Raw genomic sequence first — 11422 nt, forward strand, 5'->3', positions numbered from 1 at the left:
GTGCCCACTCTCACCACTACTATTCAACATAGTTTTGGAAGTTTTGGCCACAGCAATCAGAGCAGAAAAAGAAATAAAAGGAATCCAAATTGGAACAGAAGAAGTAAAACTCTCACTGTTTGCAGATGATATGATCCTCTACATAGAAAACCCTAGAGTCCACCAGAAAACTACTAGAGCTAATCAATGAATATAGTAAAGTTGCAGGATATAAAATCAACACACAGAAATCCCTTGCATTCCTATACACTAATAATGAGAAAATAGAGAAATTAAGGAAACAATTCCATTCACCATTGCAACAAAAAGAATAAAATACTTAGGAATATATCTACCTAAAGAAACAAAAGACCTATATATAGAAAACTATAAAACACTGGTGAAAGAAATCGAAGAGGAGACTAATAGATGGAGAAATATACCGTGTTCATGGATCGGAAGAATCAATATAGTGAAAATGAGTATACTACTCAAAGCAATCTATAGATTCAATGCAATCCCTATCAAGCTACCAAAGGTATTTTTCACAGAGCTAGAACAAATAATTTCACAATTTGTGTGGAAATACAAAAAACCTCGAACAGCCAAAGCAATCTTGAGAAAGAAGAATGGAACTGGAGGAATCAACCTGCCTGACTTCAGGCTCTATTACAAAGCCGCAGTCATCAAGACAGTATGGTACTGGCACAAAGACAGAAATATAGATCAATGGAACAAAATAGAAAGCCCAGAGATAAATCCACGCACCTATGGACACCTTATCTTTGACAAAGGAGGCAAGAATATACAGTGGAAAAAAGACAATCTCTTTAACAAGTGGTGCTGGGAAAACTGGTCAACAACTTGTAAAAGAATGAAACTAGATCACTTTTTAATACCATACACAAAAATAAACTCAAAATGGATTAAAGATCTAAACATAAGACCAGAAACTATAAAACTCCTAGAGGAGAACATAGGCAAAACACTCTCCGACATAAATCACAGCAGGATCTTCTATGACCCACCTCCCAGAATACTGGAAGTAAAAGCAAAAATAAACAAATAGTACCTAGTTAAAATTAAAAGCTTCTGCACAACAAAGGAAACTAGAAGCAAGGTGAAAAGACAACCTTCAGAATGGGAGAAAACAATAGCAAATGAAGCAACTGACAAATAATTAACCTCAAAAATATACAAGCAACTCCTACAGCTCAATTCCAGAAAAATGAAAGACCCAATTAAAAAATGGGCCAAAGAACTAAACAGATATTTCTCCAAAGAAGACATACAGATGGCTAATAAACACATGAAAAGATGCTCAACATCATTCATTATCAGAGAAATGTAAATCAAAACTACAATAAGGTACCATTTCACACCAGTCAGAATGGCTGCTATTCAAAAGTCTACAAGCAATAAATGCTTGAGAGGGTGTGAGAAAAGGGAACCCTCTTACACTGTTGGTGGGAATGCAAACTAGTACAGCCACTATGGAGAACAGTGTGGAGATTCCTTAAAAACTGGAAATAGAACTGACATACAACCCAGCAATCCCACTGGGCATACACACCGAGGAAACCAGAATTGAAAGAAACACATGTACCCCAATGTTCATCATAGCATTGTTTATAATAGCCAGGACGTGGAAGCAACCTAGATGTCCATCAGCAGACGAATGGATAAGAAAGCTGTGGTACATATACACAATGGAGTATTACTCAGCCATTAAAAAGAATACATTTGAATCAGTTCTAATGAGGTGGTTGAAACTGGAGCCTATTATACAGAGTGAAGTAAGCCAGAAATAAAAACATCAATACAGTGTAATAACACATATATATGGAATTTAGAAAGATAGTAACAATAACCCTGTGTACGAGACAGCAAAAGAGACACAGATGTATAGAACAGTCTTTTGGACTCTGTGGGAGAAGGTGAGGATGGGATGATTTGGGAGAATGGCATTGAAACATGTATATTATCATATGTGAAATGAATTGCCAGTCCAGGTTCAATGCATGATACAGGATGCTCGGGGCTGGTGCACTGGGATGACCCAGAAGAATGGGATGGAGAAGGAGGTGGGAGGGGGGTTCAGGATGGGGAACACATGTACACCCGTGGTGGATTCATGTCAATGTATGGCAAAACGAATACAATATTGTAAAGTAAAAAAAAAAAAAAAAAAAACAGCAGAGACATTACTTTACCAACAAAGGTCCATCTAGTCAAAGCTATGGTTTTTCCAGGTGTCATGTATGGATGTGAGAGTTGGACTATAAAGAAAGCTGAGCACAGAAGAATTGATGCTTTGGGACTGTGGTGTTGGAGAAGACTCTTGAGAGTCCCTTGGACTGCAAGGAGATCCAACCAGTCAATCCTAAAGGAAATCAGTCCTGAATATTCATTGGAAGGACTGATGCTGAAGCTGAAACTCCAATACTTTGGTCACCTGATGCAAAGAACTGACTCATTGGAAAAGACCCTGATGCTGGGAAAGATTGAAGGTGGGAAGAGAAGCAGACAACAGAGGGTGAGATGGTTGGATGGTATCACTGACGCAATGGCCATGAGTTTGAGTAGGCTCTGGGAGTTGGTGACTGACAGGGAAGCCTGGTGTGCTGCAGTCCACAGGGTTGCAAAGAGTCAGACATGACTGAGCAACTGAACTGAACTGGACCATGTGCTCAGAGAAATCATAAAAGGAGAGTGACTTCCCTGCCCATGGAAGTTTGGGAATGCTGGAATGAGAACACACCAGAGACCTCTCTCAGAAAAAGAATGGAGTATAAAAGCAGAGTGACGATTTGTCCTCATTTGCCTAAAACAGTCTCAGATTACTCGGCATCTTTATTAATAGCAGTCCATTTCATTCTCAGAAGGGTTCCAGTTTGAATGACATATAGGGTGCCCTGAGTTAAGGACTTCTTAAATTTTAGTGAGCCTCAGGATCACCCTGAGGGATTGCTAAAACACAAATTGTAGGATCCACTCCTAGTGTTTCTGATCCTGTATGTCTAAGCCAAGTCCTGAGAATCTGCATATCTAACAAAGTTCCCCTGTAATCCTAGTGCAGCTAGTCTAGAGACCACAATCAGAGAATTACCACATGCTGGTATAAAAGTGCATGACTCTCAGTGAGACTAGTAACTAGCTCTAAATGTACTACTATAAGGTCTCTAAAGGCAGCAGAAAGGGCAAAAAAGTAATTCAGACCAGTGTTACTACACATGTAGACCGTGGATTGATGCTTCACCCACAGAGATAAGCACCAAAACTGATACTTAAGCATTTAGAAACCATGGAATGTGGCAGTCGTGTAGGTCTATTGAATTTAGTAATAAAAAACACAGCTTACATTGTGTTTATTTTTCTAATTTCCTTTTTCTAACAATTCATTTTTCTAATAATTTCATAAAAATGTCAGTCCTTGAAAGTCTAAGGGAGGGGAAACCTAATCTTCCATCACTGAGTTTGAGAAGCACTGGTTCAGACAGACTATTTTGAGAGGGTCCTTGTAAATTATGCTAAGTGGACTACTCTTTATCCTGTGAGCAGCAGGAAGCAATCAAAGGCTTTTAAGTAGGGAAATATTGAGTCCAGATTTCTATTTAAAAAGGTAATTCTGGTAACAAGATAGATTAGTGGTCTTCAAACTTTTTGAAACACACATTCCCATCAGTTAAAAATATGTTGACCACTCCCCTTACCATCATTATAAACATATATTACTATATTTACATATTATATGTGTTTTAAAATATACATAAAATAGAAGCAACATGAGAGTAAAGAAAAAATAAAAAGCAAAATTTTATTGTCCTTTTTTTACTCTCTCAAAAGATCTTCCTGCACATTCTGAAAAGCATGGTGGTCAATATCTTTCAGTAAGGATTCAGGTTAGAACCTGGTCAGCCATCTAATCCTACGACTCATATTTATTAAAAGCTCAACTATGTCCACAGAACATACCTGGATAATTACCACAACTTCATGATGTTATGTAATATCTAGGGAAGGGCACTAGGGCTTTCAGAGTATATGAGGCCAGAAGGAAGAAATGCAATAACTGTATAACTGACCATCCAGGAAGTAGCATGTACACTAAACGGAACCCATGTTTCATTCATTTTATGGTCGTAGGAAATCTTTGGCCAAAGAATTTTGACCTATTTGGCCTGGCAGAGAAACTGACAGGGTTTACAGCAAGGAATTTCAAGTTTGTTTAGGCATGGTAAAGCTGAGTCTACCTTGTGGTAGACAGGCTACCTACAATGGGTCAGAGGCCAGGCTTTAAAATGCCACAGAGTGCTGCTTTCCTCAGAGCTGCACAGACTCCAGAGAACCAGTAGTCTATTATGTTTAACAGCTTCCACTCCATCATTGATCAAGAGAGTTTGTGCCATGAATTTTTCATGTCTGGTTCACTGTGGGATTTGATTGAAGGAAATTATTATAATATTGTGGCTTTTCAAAAATACCCATGCCCTTAGCCATTATGCAATAGCCAATTAGCCAATTAATGCAATATTTGAGAAAAACTGCTGCAGAGTTAGAAATTTAATTTGATTTAAATTTCTAGGTGGAGGGAACTTATTGAAAAGATTTATTAACTGCCTTAGTTCAAGAATGTAGGCCAATTAAGGACCCTGAGAAACATACTCTGCAGATTCCCAGTAGCACACAAGACTGTAGCTTCTTTCTTAAATTGAGCAAGATATCTCATGTCTTGAAAATTTGGTTTAACAAGACATCTTATACTTTTACCTCAAAAAAATGAAAGAAAAAATCACTGGCAACCATTATAGGGAGGGACAGGTAGTCAGCCTGTTACTACAGGTGTGAATTGGGCGTATTACAGCTAGACTGCATGTTACTCTTCAATGGCAATTCCCCAGAGCTCAAGGAAACTGGGGACTCTGAACAATCTAAATGCTATTAACTACAGATGAAGTCACGATTTCAGAAATTATTCAAAAATTGGAATACATGAGCAACTTTAAATTTCTATTGCTTCCTTAGCAGAGCAAAGTTCAAGTTGTGTCTAGTTGCCATGGCCATGTCTTCAAAGCTCAGCATTTATGAGGTATTGATTAAATGGAAAACAAACTCTCCTTTTCAGGGAGTAACAATGGCTCTTCACTCAAACTACAGATAAACACATCTGCTGTCATCCTAATGTAGAGTCGAGATAGGTCTCCTAGCCTGCATCCCTATCAAACAGCAAAGCATCTTCTAAACTCCTTAGATGTTTAAAAAAAAAAAATAGTATGTTTTTGGCTGCCATCAAAACACCATACTCCTGGAATTTTGGAAACAGATATATATAAATTCTAAAATGAGCCTGATATTTCAGGGCCATGTGCCTAAGCCACAGGCAATGTTCAAGTCTACTTAATACTGGACATTTAGGAGAACATGTTGAAGTCAAAGCTGAAAGATTCCATGTTAAACTCAGAATCAGAACTGAAAATTAAGTCAGTTTATCAGAATAATTCAATTAGATAAATACTAACTTTTCTCATTAAACAATTCATAATTAACCAAAGCATATCAGTTTCTGCCTATAACTTGTCCACTGTGTATAAACAAAGTTAAACTGTTTTATGATGTGCTCTTTTTTCCTGTTGGTGGCAGTTTTTTTCCAATGATCAGCAAAAAAAAAATTATGAACTGGGCAATTTTCACTTATGGATCTCTGGTGTGTAGCCAGTCACTCTGAAAGAACCAGGCATTCACACTCCTCGTTAATGGCTAGTTTCCACCTCAAATATTCTGTTCAGTTCTTCCCACATTGCAGACTGTATGCCCTTAATCTCTCCCAGAAACACAGTCATGCCACTTTTGGGATGTTTGTGATACTCAAAACAATCCGAACAAATTGCAAAATGGGCCAAATTATTCCCTGGTGGCTCAGAAGGTATCCACCTGCAACGTGGGAGACCTGGGTTCGAACTCTTGGTTGGGAAGATCTCCTGGAGGAGGGCATGGCAACCCACTCCAGTATTCTCGCCTGGAGACTCCCCATGTCCAGAGGACCCTGGCAGGCTACAGTCCATGGGGTTGAAAAAAGGACACAACTGAGTGACTAAGCACTTGCTTTAGACACCTTTCCCACTAATGTTCACCCTTCTCTTGACCTTTTCCCAAAATCCATTTCATCCGGCATTAAATCATGTAACCAGTTTTTGGGTGCCTACTATGTACACTGCAGGATCATTCTGTATAACATCTCATTTATCTTAACAATGTATCATCTTTTTGCAAATGTAGAAAAGATCTTATAATTTCAAAAACTAAGGGGGAAAGCACTTTGAAATGGTAATGACAGGAAGACTGCAACTGCCACTGAGTGGAATTAATTTCACTTTGTGGGGAGGGAAGGTCAACTGCTAAAGACTTTTTCAGCAACTAACTACTTTAAAAACGAGAGTCAGAGATTTCAAATTTTCAATAGGGAGGGAATGAACGTTTGTAAACTTGACCATCAACATCTACTTACTTCATCTTCCTCTCCTACCACACTCCATCCTGGAGCTTCATTTCAAGTTCCAGAAAATAATACAGTGAGGGACTGCCTTTCCCATTGCAGAAGCCTTACCCAGGCTGTTATCAACGTCATGCCTATCAATTAAGGGCTAAAGTTAAATGAAAACAGGTCTGTCTGTCCTTGAAATGCTGCACACCTGGGCTTCAAAGCTATCTACTAACCAGACACGTGCACAGCATCGAAGCAAAGGGCAACACTGGTTTGGTTTGTTCTTTTAAGAGTAAGATCAATATTAGAGAATGCTTATTTCACAGAGATTTTACTAACTTCATTTAACCACAAGGCAGCTTCACAAAGGCATGCAATCAATATAGAGACAATTCAAATCTGAAATTCTTAAAACACAAACTACCTTTGTTTACAATATTATTGGGTGGCAGAGTTTTAAACTATACAAATGGCAATTATACTATATGTTTATCCTTCAGCTTTATCTAATTTTACATTTTTAAGATTTAGTCATGATGATATACAAACTCCTTTTCATTCACTGTAACTACATGATTAGTAGGAATTCATGATTCATTCACCTAATCTCCTGTTGAGCATTCCCTACTGGTCACTAATACAAACAAGGGATTAGAACTAAATATCTCTTTCGATAACCAACTTTTTTCCAGGTGATTCAATAATCAATTCTCAAAATACAGGAGAATCTATAGTTTACAAGCTTTGAAATCATAGAGACCTGGGTTCCATTCCTGGAACCAGCTCTGTGTTCTTGTGGCCAATTGCTTAAATTTTCCTATATTTTAACTTCCTTATTTATAAAGTAATTAATAAAAGTATTAAATATTTATAGTTGGATGGACTAAATAAGAGTTACAAAGCAGCCTGAATGCAGTGAACATTCAACAAACAGTGGCTACCTGGTGGCTCAGCAGTAAAGAATTCACCTGCAACGCAGGAGACACCCAGGTATCTTCCTGGGTCGGGAAGATACCCTGGAGGGCCTGACAACCCACTACAGTATTCTTGCCTAGAGAGTCTCATATACAGAGGAGCCTGGCAGGCTACAGTCCACAGGTTTACAAAGAGTCAGACTGAAGCAACTGAGCACACACTATTATTATTATTAACATCTCTTTTCAGTCAAAATTATCAAAGCTATTTGGGGGCTTCAAAAAAACAAGTAATTGTTTTAGCTGCGATTTTTCTTCTGTAGTCAATAGTAGTTGTTTCTCAAAAAACTAAACAAAAAATTTCACCAATGCAATGAATACAAGGGAGGTGGGAGTGGGGAGGCCTAAATTTGGGAGTTTAAAAAAATCAATTTATAAATCAAAATGTAAGGGTTTCAGTAAACCAAACCCTCTTAAGAATAAACATATATTGAATCCTAACACACTGCTATTCAATAGAAATATAGTGTGAGCCACATATGTAATTTGAAATTTTTCTAGTAGCCACATGTTAAGCAAAAAGAAACAAGTAAAATTAATCTAAATAACATATTTAATTATCCTTTTGTTGTCATTTAGTTGCTAAGTCATGTCTGACTCTTTGCAACTTCATGGACTGCAGCCCGCCAGGCTCCTCTGTCCATGGGATTTCCCAGGCAAGAATACTGGAGTGGGTTGCCATTTCCTTCTCCAGGGGATTTTAATTATTCTAATATATATAAATTATCATTTAAATATGTAAATAATGTTAAAACTAAGGTATTTAGGTTTTTACATTGTCTTCAAAATTTGATGTCTATTTATACTTACAGTCTATTTATATATTTCAACCCCAACTAGCCCTATTTCAAGTGCTTAGTCACAAAAGCAAGCAGCTAACCAGGCTGTCAGGGCAGTTTTAAACTAGGCTTTTTCAGAAAGATCTCTGTATAGTGTTTTTAGCAAAAACTTTCATCAGCTAATACAGCCTCAACACCTTTTATCAAAGTAACTGTCAGAATGAGGGAGCATTCCTCGTGGCTCAGAAGTAAAGAATCCACCTGCAATGTGGGAGACGGGGGTTCGATCCCTGGGTTGGGAAGATCCCCCGGAAGAAAGAATGGCAACCCATTCCAGCATTCTTGCCAGGAAAACCCCACGGACAGAGGAGCCTTGCAGGCTTCAGTCCATTGGGTGGCAAAGGGTTGGACATGACCAAAGCACTGAGCAGAGCAGATCAGAACGAAACCACTTTAAAACTAGAGTTCCTCCCAGTAAAAACAATAAACTCCTTCATTCTATCAGAATTCAACATCTCAGTGGATGAGCAAAAAGCAGGAGAAGAATGTCTTACAGTTTACAAGATACATTCTTGAACATTACTTTATTTCAACCTCCCCAAACTCAGTGTGGTATATTATTTACAAATGGGAAAACAGGGGTAGAGTCGAGTGACTTGTCAAGAGTTATATGGTAGGTGGACTTAATTCACTGTCTACAAACTCTGCAGGCTACACAGATGTGCAAACGCAAAAACTAAGCAGGCCTTTTTCATTTTTTTCTCTCCATTAGCATCAGAACCTAGAATGAATGCTTTTTAAAAAGGCATCCAAATCTACTCAAAAACATCTGAATTGGGCAGGGGTGGGGAGGGGGGGTTACGGCAAACAGCAATAGTCAAGCGATCTCAAAAATTAAGGTGGAGAGATCAGCCCTGGGATTTCCTTGGAGGGAATGATGCTGAAGCTGAAACTCCAGTACTTTGGCCACCTCATTCGAAGAGTTGACTCATTGGAAAAGACTCTGATGCTGGGAGGGATTGGGGGCAGGAGGAGAAGGGGACGACAGAGGATGAGATGGCTGGATGGCATCACTGACTCGATGGACCTGAGTCTGAGTGAACTCCGGGAGTTGGTGATGGACAGGGAGGCCTGGCGTGCTGCGATTCATGGGGTCGCAAAGAGTCTGACACAACTGAGCGACTGAACTGAACTGAACTGAGACCTGTTTCTCCCCACTCCAGTACTCTTGCCTGGAAAATCCCAGGGACAGAGGAGCCTGGTGGGCTGCAGTCCATGGGGTCACTAAGAGTAGGACACGACTGAGTGACTTCATTTTCACTTTTCACTTTCATGTATTGGAGAAGGAAATGGCAACCCACTCCAGGGTTCTTGCCTGGAGAATCCCAGGGACCAGGGAGCCGGGTGGGCTGCCATCTATGGGGTCGCACAGAGTCAGACATGACTGAAGCGACTTAGCAGCAGCAGCAGCAGACCTGTTTCTCAAAAAGTTTATTCTAATACCAAGGTGAGCAAAATCTTGAGTAAACAAATGAAACCCACTTTAGTTTCCCCAACCTAATGTATTTTTGTTAAAGTTTAACAAAGCAGAGATAGACTGCTTGGTTGTTTAATTATTAAGTGCTCTTAAATACAAATGCAATTACAAGGATTACTGAATGCTGAGCCACTGTCTAAAAATCACGAGGTTCTAAAAGGTAAATTCATCATGGGAAAATACACAGATTTTTCTTTTAAAGAATACTCATTGAAAGGCAAGATACCATAATGTTATCAGTGGTTACTTTCAATGGTAGGTGTGTTTGTGTGTGCTTTTAGTTCCTTTCCTGAAAATTATCTCCATTTTTTCTACAACGACTACATTAACTTTATAGTTATAAACTATGAACTATAAGGGGCTTCCCTTGTGGCTCAGCTGGTAAAGAATCCACCTGCAATGCAGGAGACCTGGGTTCAATCCCTGGGTTGGGAAGATCCCCTGGATAAGGGAAAGACTGCCCAGGATTCTGGCCTGGACATGAGAGTGACTTTCACTTTCACTTTCATAGTTATAAAAACTATTGCTACAGGACCAGAACTTATTAAAGCACCTTTAAACACAAATGAGGGCTTAATATAATTTATTTCCAACTTTAAACACAGCCATTATTCTGATATACCAAGCTCACCTTATGCAACCCTTAATAGGATCTCAATTAGAGAAGCGCAAATTTCCTTAGAACACAATTTATAAACTCTATATGTAAAGAACCATCCAGTTCTCTTACTTATTAATTTTCTTATTATTTTAAATTTTAAACAATCCTTATGAAGATCACTTGGGGCCTAGAAACAAATTCACTATAGCTAAAAGTCGGTACCTCGCCTAACTTTTTCAGATGCTGCAAAACGAACCGATTTGAGTTTTTACCTTCACTCCTCCCTAGCTTTACCTTTCAAAAGCTTTGAGCAAATAAATTGACAGACCAGTAGGATCTTAGACTGCCTACAAGTGGTACTAACATACTCGGTGTAACAGACGTCTTTATTTTCCAGGTCTCCAGAAGTCTTCTCAGCTCTTTTAAGAAACGTTTGTTTATTGCACACCTACCAATGGCCAGACTCTGAAAGCAGCTGAGAAGGTCCTTAAAGGATACCCTCTCAATCGCGCAGACAAACCAGTAAACAACTAATTCAAATCCAAAGTGATAAGAACCATCTGGAGATATGACAAACTGCCAAGACAACACTTCAGGGGGAGATTAATTCGGCCTGCTAGGTGTCCCTGGAGGGTTGAGATACTTGTAGGAGGTAGGGGGAAAGAATGTGAATATGCTTTCCTGAGCTTGACTTAGAGCAGGAGTCCTGCGATTTCCCCAAAGGCTGGAGGCACAGCGCTCTCCGCCTGGTCCTCCCTATTTAAAGAGTGAAGCTAGCAGAACCTAGGCCTGACCGTCGGCCTAGGAACTCGGCTACGTGACCACCAGCAACCAGATGGGGACTTGGGCACCCCGTCCTCCGGGACCTCGAGCAGGCCACCACCTGTTCACTCCTTTCACCGTCACCAGTTGGGGCGACTCTGCCCAGCTCTGGGGGCGAAGCGCAGGCACCCATCTGGGTGCAAAATTTGATCCCGGCCTCTCCCGGTACAGACCAGGGCCGAGATTTGAGGGCCGCCAGGGCGGGGCGGGGCGGCTGCGCGGCCCGCGGCCTCCGGCGAGTCCGGCACC

At 39.8% G+C, this 11422-nt stretch overlaps 1 protein-coding gene across 4 annotated transcripts in view; it reads right to left on the bottom strand.

The window, feature by feature from the left end:
- INADL (InaD-like (Drosophila)) overlaps positions 1–11422 on the bottom strand; it is a 396383-nt gene that overhangs the window by 384717 nt on the left and 244 nt on the right. The window lies entirely within an intron of this gene.

This window comes from Bison bison, unplaced genomic scaffold, assembly GCF_000754665.1.
Source record: "Bison bison bison isolate TAMUID 2011002044 unplaced genomic scaffold, Bison_UMD1.0 scf7180017863957, whole genome shotgun sequence".
NCBI lineage: Eukaryota > Metazoa > Chordata > Mammalia > Artiodactyla > Bovidae > Bison > Bison bison.